Here is a 15342-nt window from a genome sequence, read left to right as displayed (position 1 = left end):
GGTCTGCAGATAGGCAGAGTCACTGGCAATACTCTCTACTAAAGAGCTACTGGGCTAAGGATCTTTCCATGTGCTCTGGCCAGGTTTCCAGCTCAGGCGGGAATAGGAGCTACACTTAGCAGTAGGAGGGGCTATGAATCAACTTCCCTTCTCAACAGGCGTGGCTGAACTTGCTTTAGGACCAACACAGCTTATTATTTGGATTCTTGAATCAGGCAGACCAACTCCCTGATGCAATTCTCTGCTCAGACTGGGCCACCCATGGCCCTGTAGATAAGCAGTGCCTCTGGGATATACTCAGGCACTATTGCCATAGGCACTTGGTTGGCCAAAATTTGAGCACTGGTGCTGTAAGCCTCATTGTCTTCCATCACTACCTGATGCCCAGTGTTCAGATTTCACAAACTATATGAAATGAGATGCAAGTAGGCCTCCTGAGAAGCATTTGACAATGCCAGGGGAGCTGAACGTCCATCCTGGGTGCTTGCACAAACTGGAGGAACTGTAGGCTTGGTGCAGGGGGAGGTGGGCCCTCTTGGTGTGTGGCTGCACCAGTGTTGGGGAGAGGCAGTGCTTTCAGAGTGTAGGCACCCTTCATAATCGTCTAATATGGCCTAGCTCCTTCTCTGTGGGGACAAACTTCAGCCTCACCTCCATGTTCTAGGATTTTTACACTACTGTCCTGTCCATAGATAGTGGTCAGTGGTCTTCTCATAGGTTTTGTAAAGTCCAGAACAACCTATGTCACCATCTTAATGACATCACTATCTTGATGATGTCACTCTGCGTCTGTTCTTCAGAACATGCTCTCTAGTCTCTATGCTTGGAAAATGGTTTCTTATTCTTCAAGGATCAACTTAGGTGGTATCCCCTCTAGAAAGCTACCCTGAGGTTGCTCTCTCCCAGCCAACCTTCCCTCCAGGCTCCCTGTGTTCTCACTCAGAAGCTCTCACACTCTCTATTTGTCTGTCTCTCTCACTAGATTATGGTGTGGAGGGGGTTAAAGAGGAAGAGGGCAGTTAATCTATTTTCCTGTTGATTAAACTGTCCCCTTGTGCCTGGAACTCACTGTACCATGACAATGATGATAGTTATCCAGGTGCACTCAACTGGTAGATCTTTCTTCTATTTCTGTGGCTGCATCAGGTCACCCTATGCTCTGAGTATGCGTCACGTTATAACAGCCTCTGGCTGGAGAGGCAGATCATCATCATCAGTAAGATAAGGTTTCTCTCTCCAGGCCACATGGTAATAAATGAGATAGGCCTGTCTCAGATTCTGTTCTTCTTGACCACTAGTACCTCCAGGGCCTGGCATTGTCCCTCTGCATGAAATAAGATCCTGAGGGGATTTCTCAGGCTTAGAACAAGGGACCAGCTATGCTGGGGTTGTGGTGGCAATGAATGGCTTTCGTGGCTGAGGAAATGTTGAAGGTGAAATTCTGAGCAATCCAAGCATTGTTGCTGCAGTCGCTAAGGATACAGTAGAAATTTCACAAGACCCTGTTTCTTTTTCCCTCTTCATGAGTTGGAAGGGGAGGGAAAGGAGAGGCATGTTCTTGGTTCATGAAACAGATGCTTTGTGGTTTTGTTTTTTTGGTTTTTGGTTTTTGTTTTTTTTATGATTGCTGAGAAAAACTGGGAAAAACAAGAAGGTACCCTTGGGCAGTAGAAAAGAAATGGCTTTGGTGGAAGTCAAGCTTGGGTTTGAATCCCAGCTCTGCCACTTACAGCCTATGTGATTTGGGGGAAAGTTAGATAACTCCAACAAGCCTCGATTTAATCCTTTGTAAACTGGGCATAAAACATAAACCTTGAGGGTTTGGTGTGAGTTCTGGAGTTTGTGTCTTCATAGTTCATGTTTGGTGATAGCACTGTTGTAGACTGTATGTGTAGATTGGGTGAGAGTGATCCTGGTTCCACCACCATACCCCCCATTCCTTCACTTAAAATGGGTTTCCCATATTTGGGAACACAATCATAAGAGAAAAATAGTTTCCTAAGGAATCCTGCTTTCACAGACTCTAAAGCAAGCCATGGGAATGAACCATGCTGCAAATGTTGGGATTTGATTTCATTCCGAGTCTTCCTCCAGTTGACTGAAGACAATTACTCATGTGAGAGAGGCTACCAGAGACATTAGAGAAAGCCCTGGAGTGGGAGTTTGCAGATCTGAGTTATATAATCTCAGATCTACAACCTATCCATTGGATGGCCTTGGAGAAAAGGTAGCCGTAATTAGCCTGTACAATTTCAGGGAATAGCACTGTTGACAGAAAACTTTGCAAGCAACACATCAAGTTACTCTCACATGCATGGCACTTCTGTTATGCACTGGGAGGTATACCAGTTGTACTGGCCTATGCTACTTCACTTTATCTTTTCAGTGTTTCTAAGAGGAATGTCTTCATCAATAATTATCCTGGTTAATATAAGGGCTTTCACTTTAGAGAGATTAAGTGAAAGATTGTGTGTGTGTGCGTGTGTGTGCTCAGTTACGTCTGACTCTCTTGCAACCCCATGGACTGCAGTACACCAAGTTCTTCTGTCCATGGGATGTCCCAGGCAAAAATACTGGAGTGGGTTGCCATTTTCTACTCCAGGGGAATCTTCCCAACCCACAGATTGAACTCATGTCTCTTACATCTCCTGCATCGGCAGGCAGATTCTTTACCACTGCACCATCTGGAGAGCCCCAAGTGAAAGATTATACAGCCAATAAGTGAATGAGGATCTGAACCCCCAGATCTGATTCTAAAACTGATATCCCACCCTACTGGGCTCCCTGGACCTTAGGAGTAGAGTTATCAGACATAACAAATAAAAATATATGACACCTAGTTAAATTTGCATTTCAGATAATGAACATGTTTTTTAGTATAAGCATATCCAAAACATTTCAGTATATCCTCAGTATTACTTAAAATAGTTGTTAAATTTATGTTAAATGCAAATTTTGCTGGGCATCTTGTATTTTATTTGGCAAATCTCCTTAGGAGGCTCCTGTCATGTGAGCAGGTCAGAAGTGGTGTGTCCCAGCCTTTCTCTAGGCACATAAGGCTATTCTCAGAAATGGACCCTTCAGAAATAATAAACAGTCTTCCATGATAGAAGTTGTAAGAATTTTAGAAAAATAAAGGGGAAGAAAATCTCCAGGGGTGATTTAGGTTGTGTTTCCTAGACAAACTTGATGTGGGTGTAGATACTCCAAAGGTGTACAGAGCAAGAATTCCAAATCACAACTGATATACACAGTGGATAGAACACTTGGCTGGGCCAACTCAGGTTTATGAGTAGCTCTCACTCTGAATGCTTCCGAGTCTCACCTGTAAGCCGTGGAAAGGACCTGACCTGGAAGCCAGCCACCACTGGCCCTTTATCTACGGCACCTCATGTAGAATCATAGCAGTGCTCTGAGGTATGATAATCCCATTTACTAACTGATATACTGAGATAGGGGAGAAGGCAATGGCACCCCACTCCAGTACTCTTGCCTGGAAAATCCCATGGTAGGCTGCAGTCTGTGGAGTCGCTAGGAGTCGGACACGACTGAGCGACTTCACTTTCAACTTTCACTTTCATGCATTGGAGAAGGAAATGGCAACCCACTCAAGTATTCTTGCCTGGAGAATCCCAGGGACGGGGGAGCCTGGTGGGCTGCTGTCTATGGGGTTGCACAGAGTCAGACACGACTGAAGCGACTTAGCAGCAGCAGCAGCATACTGAGATAGGGAGTTTCCCAGGTGGCTCAGGGGTAAAGAATCTGCCTGCAAATGCAGAAGATGAGGGTTCAATCCCTGGGTCAGGAAGATCCCCTGGAGAAGGAAATGGCAACCTACTCCAGTATTTTTGCCTGAAGAATCCTATGGACAGAGGAGCCTAGTGGGCTACAGTCCATGGGGTCGCAAGAGAGTCAGACACGACTGAATGACTGAGCTAGAGCTATACTGAGAGAGAGGGGTCAAAGCCACAGCTCATGAGCAGTAGAGCTGAATTTGATGTAGGTCTGTCTGAACCCTATACCAGCATCATGCTGAATAGTTCAGGAGAAGTCAGGTGCTCTATAACCCACTGTTTACGATTTTATAGATTTTTGCTGAGTATTCCCACATAACAGAGTTCAAACTGTTCTTTTTGTAAATCATGCTACCTGAATATTCTCCTCTATGTGTTCATCTGTACCTATCTTGACTCATCCTTCAAGGCCTATTTCAAATCCTGTCTTTCATGAGCCATGTTGATGCTTTCAGTGGGATGTGGCCCTTCCTTTGTACCCTAACATTTTCCCTGGCTTGTTTTCCAGTGGCCTACACATTTGGCCTCTAATTGTAGGAACTGGGGACTTCCTCACCCACTGTGTACTCTATTAAGGGTCTTGCACAACTAGAGAAGATACATAGCATAGTGGTTAAGAATACAGGTTATAGTGTCCCACTACTGGGTACTTATTGGCTGTGAGGCCTTAGACAAATTGTATAACATCTCTGTGCCTCTGTTACCTTATCTTTACAATAGAGATGAAAATAAGAATACCTATTGTTGTCATGAGGACCAAATGAGTAAATGTGCATAAGTCACTTACAAAAATGCCTGGCACATAGTAAGTGTTCAGTTCATATTATACTGTCTCTATTACTACTGTGATATCTATCATGATGGGAACTTTTAGTAGGTGCCAAGCCCAGAGCTGAGCAGCACACAGGCATCATGTCATTTTATCCTCACAACCACCTTACAGGCAAGTACAACTCTCATTCACACAGTTAGGAAATCATGGAGTGAAGAGGCCAACCCTGGCTCACCATGGAGCCTATACTTTCAATCCCAACCCTTCTACTCTCGTATTTTCTTCTCTTTCTTTAAAAGGAAGTACTTCAACATGGTAGCTGACTTCAACTACATGATTTTATCTATTAACATAACCCATAAAGAGATATAAATATTTCCCCCTTCATAGAATTGAATGCTACCAAATCAAAACCATCTTTGTGTATTTGTGCAAGTAGAGAATGTGTATAGCAAGAGTTTCATGAGGTCATTTAAGAGCAGGTATAAGAGTTAGCCTGATCGAGCTTTCAATCTGTGAGCTGCCTTTCATATACGGTAACACTCCAGACCTCAGATTCCTCTTTGGGTCATGATAGTAGCAAAATAAATAAACTAGTTTTGGAAGCAGTTTGTATATTCAAATACCTTATCTATCCTTTATTCCTTGATATAGTAATATTTAAGTTAGCATATCATTTTATGACGTCAAACTTGGGTGAAGTAGGGGGCAAAATCAAAGTCTTCATGGTATGGATTACGTGATATGATATCCATTAATACCCACATCTGTCAGAACACCCTGCACCAAGCAAATCACTTATCTTGAGCAAACCATTCTTCAGCTGATTGTGTAATCATCAAAGGTGTCTACCTCCATCCCTACCCTACAGAAGACCCTAGACCGTCAACTTTGGCAACAGAAAGCAGTCTTTTCTAAAAGTCCCCAGCAGGATTGTCTCAGGTGAACAAATGACACTCCATTCTGAGACCTGCACTGGTCGCTTCAGAAAGATACGGGACCCTCACAGACCAGCAAAGAGAAATCAAAATCTATGAAAATATACATTAAAATATACAACATGAGAGATGGCGTCCATCTTGGGATATATCCTGGGATACCATGTCTTCACTGTTTGGCCATGGGCAAGTTTCTCAAATCCTCTGAAACCCAGAGTCTACATCAATGAATTTGTGAAAATCACCCTCCTCAGAATTGAGATAGGTATGAAACAAAGGCCTGATGTGACTGCTTTTCTACCAGTGGTATTATTTTGTTAGGGAACCTGTTTTCCCACGTGCCAATCTTAGCCTTATTCATAGCACACGTATTTCTCATTTGGGAACATAATGATTCTTCTATCAATCTGGTAAATTCTATGACCACTGAACTTCAAAGACTCTCATTCTTTGCTCTTTAATGGCATTGATTGGCTGGATTTTCCCTTCTCACCCACTCATAGTTCAGTTATCTGAGTGAAAAAATGAAGCTAGAGCTATAAAAATATGATTGCATTGCTGTTGCAACTTCCCAAACTCAGATGGTTATAACCTGATGCAGGGCATTCCAATTTTAACTATCTACTGCTGTTTTTATTTCATAAAGCCACTAAAAACATCCTGTACTGCTTTTATATACATCACTACTTTTATGGCTTTTGTGTCATAATAAAAGGCAGTTCGTTGGAAGCTGAGGTTTTTTTTTTTTCTCCCCAGCAGAAAAATAGCCAACTTGGAATAAGACATTTCTGTCTAGTTTCTCTGCCTCCTAACTCTGTCCCATGCAGTAAGTCCATATTCCTCCAGGCCGCCAGATTAGTTTCCCCAAAAAGCTATTTATAAGGCATTACCCTGCTTAACCTTCAAAGGATTACCATTACATTGATAGGAAGGCCCTATGTCCTTAGCCCGACTTTTAAAGATATGTGGTATCTGGCCACATGATGCTGCTGCTGCTAAGTCGCTTCAGTCGTGTCCAACTCTGTATGACCCCATAGATGGCAGCCCACCAGGCTCCACCGTCTCTGGGATTCTCCAGGCAAGAATACTGGAGTGGGTTGCCATTTCCTTCTCCAAAGCATGAAAGTGAAAAGTGAAAGTGAAGTCGTTCAGTCGTGTGTGACTCAGCAACCCCATGGACTGAAGCCTGCCAGGCTCCTCCGTCCATGGGATTTTCAAGGCAAAAGAGTACTGGAGTGGGGTGCCGTTGCCTTCTCCTCTGGCCACATAACTCACCCATATAAAATAAAACACCTAGATTGCTCTTCACCTTTTTCAGCACTCATGGTTTCATACACAGTGTGCCTTCTCCACCAATTCTGGGAAGCCCTTGTGCCTTTCTTCTTTCTGTTTGTCTATATTTTAACTGAAGTATAGTCAATTTATAATGTGCTAATTTCTGCTGTACAGCAAAGTGAATCAGTTATACACATATAAAAATTATTTTTTTTAATTCTTTTCCATTACAGTTTATCCCAGGAGATTGGACATAGTTCCCTGTGTTATGCAGTAGGATTTTGTTGGCTATCCATTCTAAATATAATAGTTTGTGTCTACCAATCCCAAACTCCCAGTCCATCCCTCTCTCTCCCTGACCCCTTGGCAACCACAAATCTGTTCTTTATGTCTCTGAGTCTGTTTCTGCTTTGCAGATACGTTCATTCGTGCCATGTTTTTAGATTCCACATGTAAGTTATATCACATGGTATTTGTCTGTCTTTCTGTCTCCTTCTGACTCCATGTTATGATCATCTCTAGGTGCATCCATGCTGCTACAGATGGCATTATTTTGTTATTTTGGTGTCTGAATAATATTCCATCGTATATATGTACTGCATCTTCTTTACCATTCATCTGTTGATGGACATTTAGGTTATTTCCACTTCTTGGCTGTTGTGAATATGAACACAATAGGGGTGCATGTTTCTTGTTGAGTTATAGCTGTTTGGGTATATGCCCAGGAGTGGGGTTGCTGGATCAGATGACAACTCCATTTTTAGTTTTTTGAGAAGCTTCCATACTGTTTTCCATGGTGGCTGCACCAACTTATGTTCCCACTAACAGTGTAGGGAACCCCTTTACTCCACACCCTCTTCAGCATTTATTATTTGTAGATTTCTTAATGATGGCCAGCATGAGGTGGTACCTCACTGTTATTCTGATTTACATATCTCTAATAATTGGTGATGTTGAGCATATTTTCATATGCCTATTGGCAATCTGTATATGTCTTCACTGGAAATTTCTATTTGGGTCTTCTGCCCATTTTTTGATTTTTTTTTTTTTTTTTGGAGATTAAGCCCTTGTTTGACACATCATTTGCAAATATTTTCTCCTATAGGTTGTCTTCTTGCTTTTTCAGTGGTTTCCTTTGCTGTACAAAAGTTTATAAGTTTGATTAGGTCCCATTTGTTTATTTTTGTTTTTATTTCTTTTGCTTGGGAGACTGATCGAAGAAAACACTGGTACGATTTATATGAGAGAATATTTTGCTTATGTTCTCTTCTCTATGATGTTGTGAGCTTTAAGCAATCTTGAGCTTATTTTTGTGCATGGTGTGAAGGTGTGTTCTAAATTCATTGATTTACATGCAGTTGTCCAAGTATCCCAGTTCAGTCAGTTCAGTTCAGTCGCTCAGTCATGTCCAACTCTTTGCGACCCCATGAATTGCAGCACGCCAGGCCTCTCTGTCCATCACCAACTCCCAGAGTCTACCCAAACCCACGTCCATCGAGTCGGTGATGCCATCCAACCATCTCATCCTCTGTCGTCCCCTTCTCCTCTTGCCCCCAATCCTACCGAGCATTAGGGTCTTTTCCAATGAGTCAACCCTTCGCATGAGGTGGCCAAAGTATTGGAGTTTCAGCTTCAACATCAGACCTTCCAATGAACACCCAGGACTGATCTCCTTTAGGATGGATTGATTGGATCTCCTTGCAGTCCAAGGGACTCTCAAGAGTCTTCTCCAACACCACAGTTCAAAAGCATCAATTCTTCGGCGCTCAGCTTTCTTCACCGTCCAACTCTCACATCCATACATGACAACTGGAAAAACCATAGCCTTGACTAGACAGACTTTTGTTGGCAAAGTAATGTCTCTGCTTTTAAATATGCTATCTAGGTTGGCCATATCCCAGTACCACTTGCTAAAGAGATCATCTTTTTTCTCATTATATATTGTTGGATCATAAAAAAAGCAAGAGAATTCCAGAAAAACATTTACTTCTGCTTCATCGACTACACTAAAGCCTTTGACAGTGTGGATCACAACAAACTGGAAAATTCTTAAACACATGGGAATACCAGATCACTTTACCTGCCTCCTGAGAAACCTGTATGCACGTCAAGAAGCAACAGTTAGAACCAGACGTGGAACAACGGACTGGTTCCAAATTGGGAAAGGAGTACGTCAAGGCTGTATAATGTCACCCTGCTTATTTAACTTATATGCAGAGTACATCATGAGAAATACTGGGCTGGATGAAGCACAAGCTGGAATCAAGACTGCTGGGAGAAATATCAATAACCTCAGATACGAAGATGACACCACTCTAACCACAGAAAGTGAAGAGGAACTTAAGAGCCTTTTAATGAAGGTGAAAGAGGAGAGTGAAAAAGCTAGCTTGAAACTAAACATTCAAAAAACTAAGATCATGGCATCCAGTCCCATCACCTCATAGCAAATAGGTGGGAAAACTATGGAAGCAGTGACAGTATATTCTTGGGCTCCAAAATCATTCCAGATGGTGACTGCAGCTATGAAATTAAAAGACGCTTACTCCTTGGAAGGAAAGTTATGACTACCCTAGACAGCATATTAAAAAGCAGAGACATTACTTTGCCAACAAAGGTGCATATAGTCAAAGGTATGGTTTTTCCAGTAGTCTTGCATGGATGTGAGAGTTGGACCATAAAAAAGGCTGAGCACCGAAGAATTGATGTTTTTGAACTGTGGTGTTGGAGAAGACTCTTGAGAGTCCCTTGGACTGCAAAGAGATCAAACCAATCCATCTTAAAGGAAATCAACCCTGAATATTCATTGGAAGGACTGATACTGAAGCTGAAGCTCCAGTACTTTAGTCACTTGATGTGAAGAGCTGACTCATTAGAAAAGACCCTGATGCTGGGAAAGATTAAAGGCAGGAAGAGAAGGGGATGACAGAGGACAAGATGGTTGGATGGCATCACCAACTCAATGGACATGAGTTTGAGCAAGCTCCAGGAGATGGTGATGGATAGGGAAGCCTGGCGTGCTGCAGTCCATGGGGTCACAGAGTCAAACTACTGAGTGACTGAACAACAATATTCTTGCCTCTTGTGTCAAAGATTAATTGACCACAGGTGTGTGGGTTTATTTCCAGGCTCTCTATTCAGTCCCATTGATCTGTATGTCTGCTTTTGTACCAGTACCACACTGTTTTGATTATTGTAGTTTTGTGGTATTGTCTGGAAGGGTCATGCCTCCTGCTTTGTTTCTCACCCCTTGGGATTGGTTTGGCAATTCTGGGTCTTTTATGGTTCCCAGTAAATTTTAGGATTATTTGTTCTAGTTCCGTGAAAAACCTCATGGGTAATTCGATAGGGATCACATTAAATCCTCAGATGGCTTTGGGTAGTATGGCCATTGTAACAATTCCAGAACCCAACTTTTCCTGGAATTCCTCCCTGGGATTTCTCCCTCTCCTAAACCTTAGTAAAACTTACTGCCCCCTCTTGTCTTTCAACACAACCATATTCTGCCCAGTCTTGTGGCTTTGGTTGTTGTCTTGTGTTATTACCTGTGTGACTCTCCACATCAGGATCCAAAGTTCCCTTAGATTAGAAAATAGGTCTTATATCTTTATTCTGCACTATGCCTGTGGTGCACATTGTGTATTGATACCTTAGAAAAGGGAAAGGCTCTAGGAGGAAAGTCATCAGACCCCTTCTTTTACAGAGATTCTTTATAGCACATCACTTGAAACACACTACAGTATACTTTCCAGGAATGGGGAAAAGAGGGATGGATGGATAGATGAATGTGTACATTGTAAGTAGATATCTGTCAAACTCTTGATTCAAAGGTGTGGGAAAAGCCTGATAATAGAGAAATGACAACTAATGTGTTCAGTTGGTCGGGGTAAAAGTTCCTCTCTAGTCCCACCAGACTCAGCAAAAGATACTTTACCAAGACTTTGGCAGAGCAGCCAATAGGTCCTGGGGGGAAAGATATTCGGTTTCTGGGCAACATTGTAATTGGTCAGTTCTAAAGGTCTATTTTTAATCAAAGATCTCTAGTCCCCTACTCCCCAGCCAGAGCTCTCTCTCTCACTTCAGCGTCTTTGCCATTCCAATCCCAAATCCATTTCACTAACACAATGGTCTCCAAGGACTGATATATGATTAGTGATTTATATTATAGTATGTCCATCATAGCAGACATCTTTCCGGCACATCATTGTGGCATCTCAGAAAATTATCTATCTAGGCATTTCTCACATGAACAGATCACCCGACAGGTGACTATCCAGACTCTGATAATAAATATATAATGACAGAACTGATAACCAGCCCAGGAAGCTCTCATACTTTTCAGACAATTCTGACTCCTGTAAAGTCCCTTCTTGAATAATCGCTGTGTTCCATTTATCAACAAACGGTTGTTGATATTGGATGGTGTGATTGACACAGTTTTATGCATGTAGAGTATGGCATAGACAAGGCCCTCTGTCATAAACACACTTTCAGTCTGGGTAAAATCTCTTTCCACATGGTCATCTCCTCCCATTAAATCTTGTATAAAACTGAACATTTTGATTATCATTGAATAATTGGCTCTACAGGAGTCTGAAAAATAATTCTTCCTTCATAATGAGCATCTCTACTCCTAACTATCTCAGTGTTATACAATTCTTGCCAATATGCCATTATCAGAGTTTCTTGACATTCCTGGCCATCCCATCTTTGCCTCTTATACTCTTGGGAGTATGTGAGCGTTACAAACAACAAAGCTATGTATGTGAATTCCCCTTGATATTGATAGGAACTCTCTAGACCAGCAATTCCTTATTATAGCCCATAAAGTAGGTTAGATGAATTCAAACCAAAGACAGACCAGTAACCCCCAGCACCAGGATATCAAAGTCATCACTAACCTGGAAACCATGAAATCCCACCTCCACAATGGATTATTTTCTGTCTCCAAGATAGCCTGTTGCTAAGAGGAATAACTTCCGGTGTCCGTGAAAGCTCTAAGATTCCCCAAAAACAGCCTCAGCATGGGTTTCACTAGGCTTTCCTGGCTTGGCCTGTTCAAAAAATGTCCACAACACCCCAGGATGTTCCTGGAATCTTCTGGAAGGGCTCTCATTTTGGTCCAAATACAGATTCTTCCCTAACCACACACCACAAGTGAGGGTGTTCCCGTAACAGGTGACTGTAATACTTGTTAACTTCACATTCATCATCTTGCATTCTGCAAGATGTATTATGTAATACATAAATGGTGCTTTATGGGAGATTAAAATAAGACAGAGGCTGGTGCACAGTCTGGGTGTGCTTACCTATTAGCAATATTAGGAGTCAGAATGATTCATGTATCCAGCAGAGTCTACTGGGTCAGGCTCTGAGCTTCGTTATGTAGTATCAAGATGAACAAGGGGCATCCTGTCAGATAAGACCTAGTGAGAGTGTGTGTGTGCACATGCGCATTCAGCTGTGTCCAGCTCATATGACCCCATGGACTATAGTCCTCCAGGCTCCTCTGTCCATGGGATTCTCCAGGCAAGAATACTGGAGTGGGGTGCCATGCCCTCCTCCAGGGGATCCTCCCCACCCAGGGATCAAACCCAGATCTCGTGTCTCCTGCACTGGCAGGCAGATTCTTCACCAGCTGTGCCACCTGGGAAGTACCAAGGTGAACCAGGGACGTTCTGTCAGACATGATCTAGTGAGAGTATGAAGGTAGTTTTCTGCCTCATCCGTACCCCGTGTTGAAGAAAAGCTATGATGTTTCGATGTTAACACTAGAGAGGAAATATCTAGGAAAGGCTCACCTCACCTCAGGGTTCCTCATGCCGGTGCTTTAGTCACCATCACATTGATCCCCCGAAGTCCTATGATAGTCCCTGTGTGGACCCTGGTTTCTTTTCATGCAGTGTCAGTAAAACAGATGAGTCATCAAGGTGAAAGTTTATCAAAGGTTCATAATTAACAAGAAGGAAATAATCACATCATAATGGAGAACTTGAGCTTGGCAGTTAGGCAGATCGGAGGTGTCACTTTTTGGCTTGGTCAACTTTTATATCTGTGATCTCAGACATGTCATTTAGCCTTTCTGCATCAAACCGCCTTCATATTAAATTTACGGATCATAGTATTGACCACACTGGGCCATTGTAAGGGTTTAATGAGGACGATAGAATACGCCAGGTGCCAAAAGAACTAGCTACAATTAAACACAGGACAATAGTAATCTGACTGATATGTAAGGTATGCTCTCCAGATTTCCCCATAACAGTTAGCCTATTTTTATCTTGTAGATAACATCCAAGCACCAAACTTTCAGGAACACACCTCAAAATCCAGATCCCCAAAAAGAACGACACTCTTGCCCTTCTCATCTCTTAAAATGCAAGCTTTATTTGCTTCACATTTTCTCTCCAAAGTATTAAACATATGGTATTTCATCTGTCTCCGTAAAATTTTAAAGCAGATACAGATGTTCTTCTCAACTAAGTGTTGGATTTAGAGTCAGACGATCTGGTTGTGAATTTTGCCTCCTCCGTGTATTAACATTGGGATTTGAATCAACTGGCTTCCTCACTCTGAGCTCAGGTGTCCCCATCTGCAAAGTAGTAACAATGATGCAATGATGGTAGCATTGATGGTGAGACAGGAATTCCTTCACAAACTTGTTAGAGTTATATAAACTATTGTGTGATGATGGTTGCATTGTTTAAATTGTAAAGTTCCCATTTGTCTTGTGACTGGGGAAACCAAAGCTTATAACATGGAGAAGAGATTCAAGGTCACCCACAGTCAAGACTGTGTCCATGAATGTCAAATTGGGACACTGCCAATGTAATGACCACCTGTACAATTTCAGGAGTTTGTTAACCTTTGGCCCAAATCTGGCTCAGCTTCAAGGTGAAGCTTCCATATTTCCCCTGGACAAGGTCTGAGATGCCAACAGTGCATTCCACACTGGCTGTGTAAGGATACAACAGTGAATAAGAAGGTGTCAGGACCTTCATGGCTTATAACTTATTACAGACTAGTAGAACAACCTTAATGATAGTCTAGTTTTAAAGCTTCCTTAAAATTAGGAGGCTACTGAGACTTATAGTGACTACATAGCTTGTCCCATCTCATTGAGGAAAAGAGGAATAGGCAGAATGTGAGCTCAGCTTTTCCAGATCCCTAGGCTAAGGCTGAGTCTCAAGTAACTCTGACATGAACAAGTTGTACCACAAATTCTTTCCTATTTCAAATAGGACCACCCTATGACTTCCTAAGATAGTTTGCTTTAGGGTATTAGATGGGCAGTAAAGATTTCATTTTCCTTCTTCATTCCTACTTTAGTAGAACACCCACAGGCAAGAGGAGGGTCCAGCATCTTTGCATCTGGATGGTTTTAGTGTGATGGACAGACATACCTCCACTAAAGAACAGTATGTAAGCTTTTAGCTTAATTAACACCCTGTCTTAATTAAGGCTGTTTGGCTAGCTGAAGTAAATTGGGGGATTTATTGCCAAGTTCCTGGGGTGTCTTACAAAAATGATGCAATGGCTAAACAGCCAAAACTTGGCAAAAGAGATAACAGAAGAGGCTCTTGGGGTTCCTTAGTAGATACTGAAGGCTGTAAAACAACTCTAGAGCTGTGCCGCTCAATACAACAGATGCTAGCTCTTAAATTTAAGTGTAAATTTAAGCAAAATGAAAGGGTCAGTTCCTCAGTCACAGTAGCCACATTTCAGTTGCTCGGTATCCACATGTGGCTACTGGGTTGGACAGTGCAAGCTATAGAACATTGTCATCACTGAGAAAGTTCCATAGCAGAGTGCTGCTCTAGACTCACGCATTCAAGTGGCTCAGTCCCAAGACTCCCAGACTCAATGTTACCCTATTCTAGTTTACTAATTTTTTGGACAGAGAATTTGATTGGCCTAGTTCAGACTTGTGTGTGCATGCCAGAACAACTGACAATGACTGCGGAGGACAGAGTCATCTCATACGGGCCTTGCCTAGCTGGCTGCCTTGACTGGGGTTGCCGTATATAAGAGATCCTTCCCAGAAAAAGCTATGGGCATACTTTTTTCTAGACTCATCAAATGTGGTGTCTTTTTTTTTTTTTCAATGGAAGTATAGTTGATTTACAATGTTGTATTAATTACTGTTGTATATCAGAGTGATTCAGATATACAGACATTCTTCTTCATATTCTTTTCCATTATGATTTATCATAGGATATTAAATATAGTCCTCTGCTATACAATAGAAACTTGTTGTTTATCCATTCTATATATAACAGCTTACATATGCTATACTCATTGCCCACGCCATCCTTCCCCCAATCCTTTCACCCCTGGCAACCACAGCCTGTTTTCTATGTCTGTGATTCTGTTTCTGTTTCACAGATAGGTCCGTGTCTTATTTTAGTTCCCATATATAAGTGATTTAGTATTCATCTTTCTCTTTCTGGCTTAGCTTCACTTAGTATGATAATCTCTAGCTCCATCTCTGTTCCTGAAAATGGCATTATTTTATTCTTTTTATGGCTGAGTAATATTCCATGGTGTGTATGTGTTTGTGTATCTT

General features: G+C 42.0%; 2 long non-coding RNA genes across 2 annotated transcripts in view; one reads left to right on the top strand and one right to left on the bottom strand.

Annotated features, from left to right (window-relative positions):
* LOC145514711 (uncharacterized) overlaps window positions 1-15342 on the top strand; it is a 581776-nt gene that overhangs the window by 525809 nt on the left and 40625 nt on the right. The gene's annotated exons all lie outside the window — the stretch shown is intronic.
* On the bottom strand, window positions 7262-11585 carry LOC145514898 (uncharacterized). Its single transcript, XR_014060552.1, has 2 exons — window positions 10024-11585; window positions 7262-8307 (listed from the first exon to the last, which is right to left on the bottom strand). It is a non-coding gene; the product is annotated as an uncharacterized LOC145514898 (long non-coding RNA).

Source organism: Giraffa tippelskirchi, chromosome 7, assembly GCF_054371585.1.
Source record: "Giraffa tippelskirchi isolate mGirTip1 chromosome 7, T2T-mGirTip1v1.2.pri, whole genome shotgun sequence".
Lineage (NCBI taxonomy): Eukaryota > Metazoa > Chordata > Mammalia > Artiodactyla > Giraffidae > Giraffa > Giraffa tippelskirchi.
This window is presented reverse-complemented; position numbering and strand designations above follow the sequence as displayed.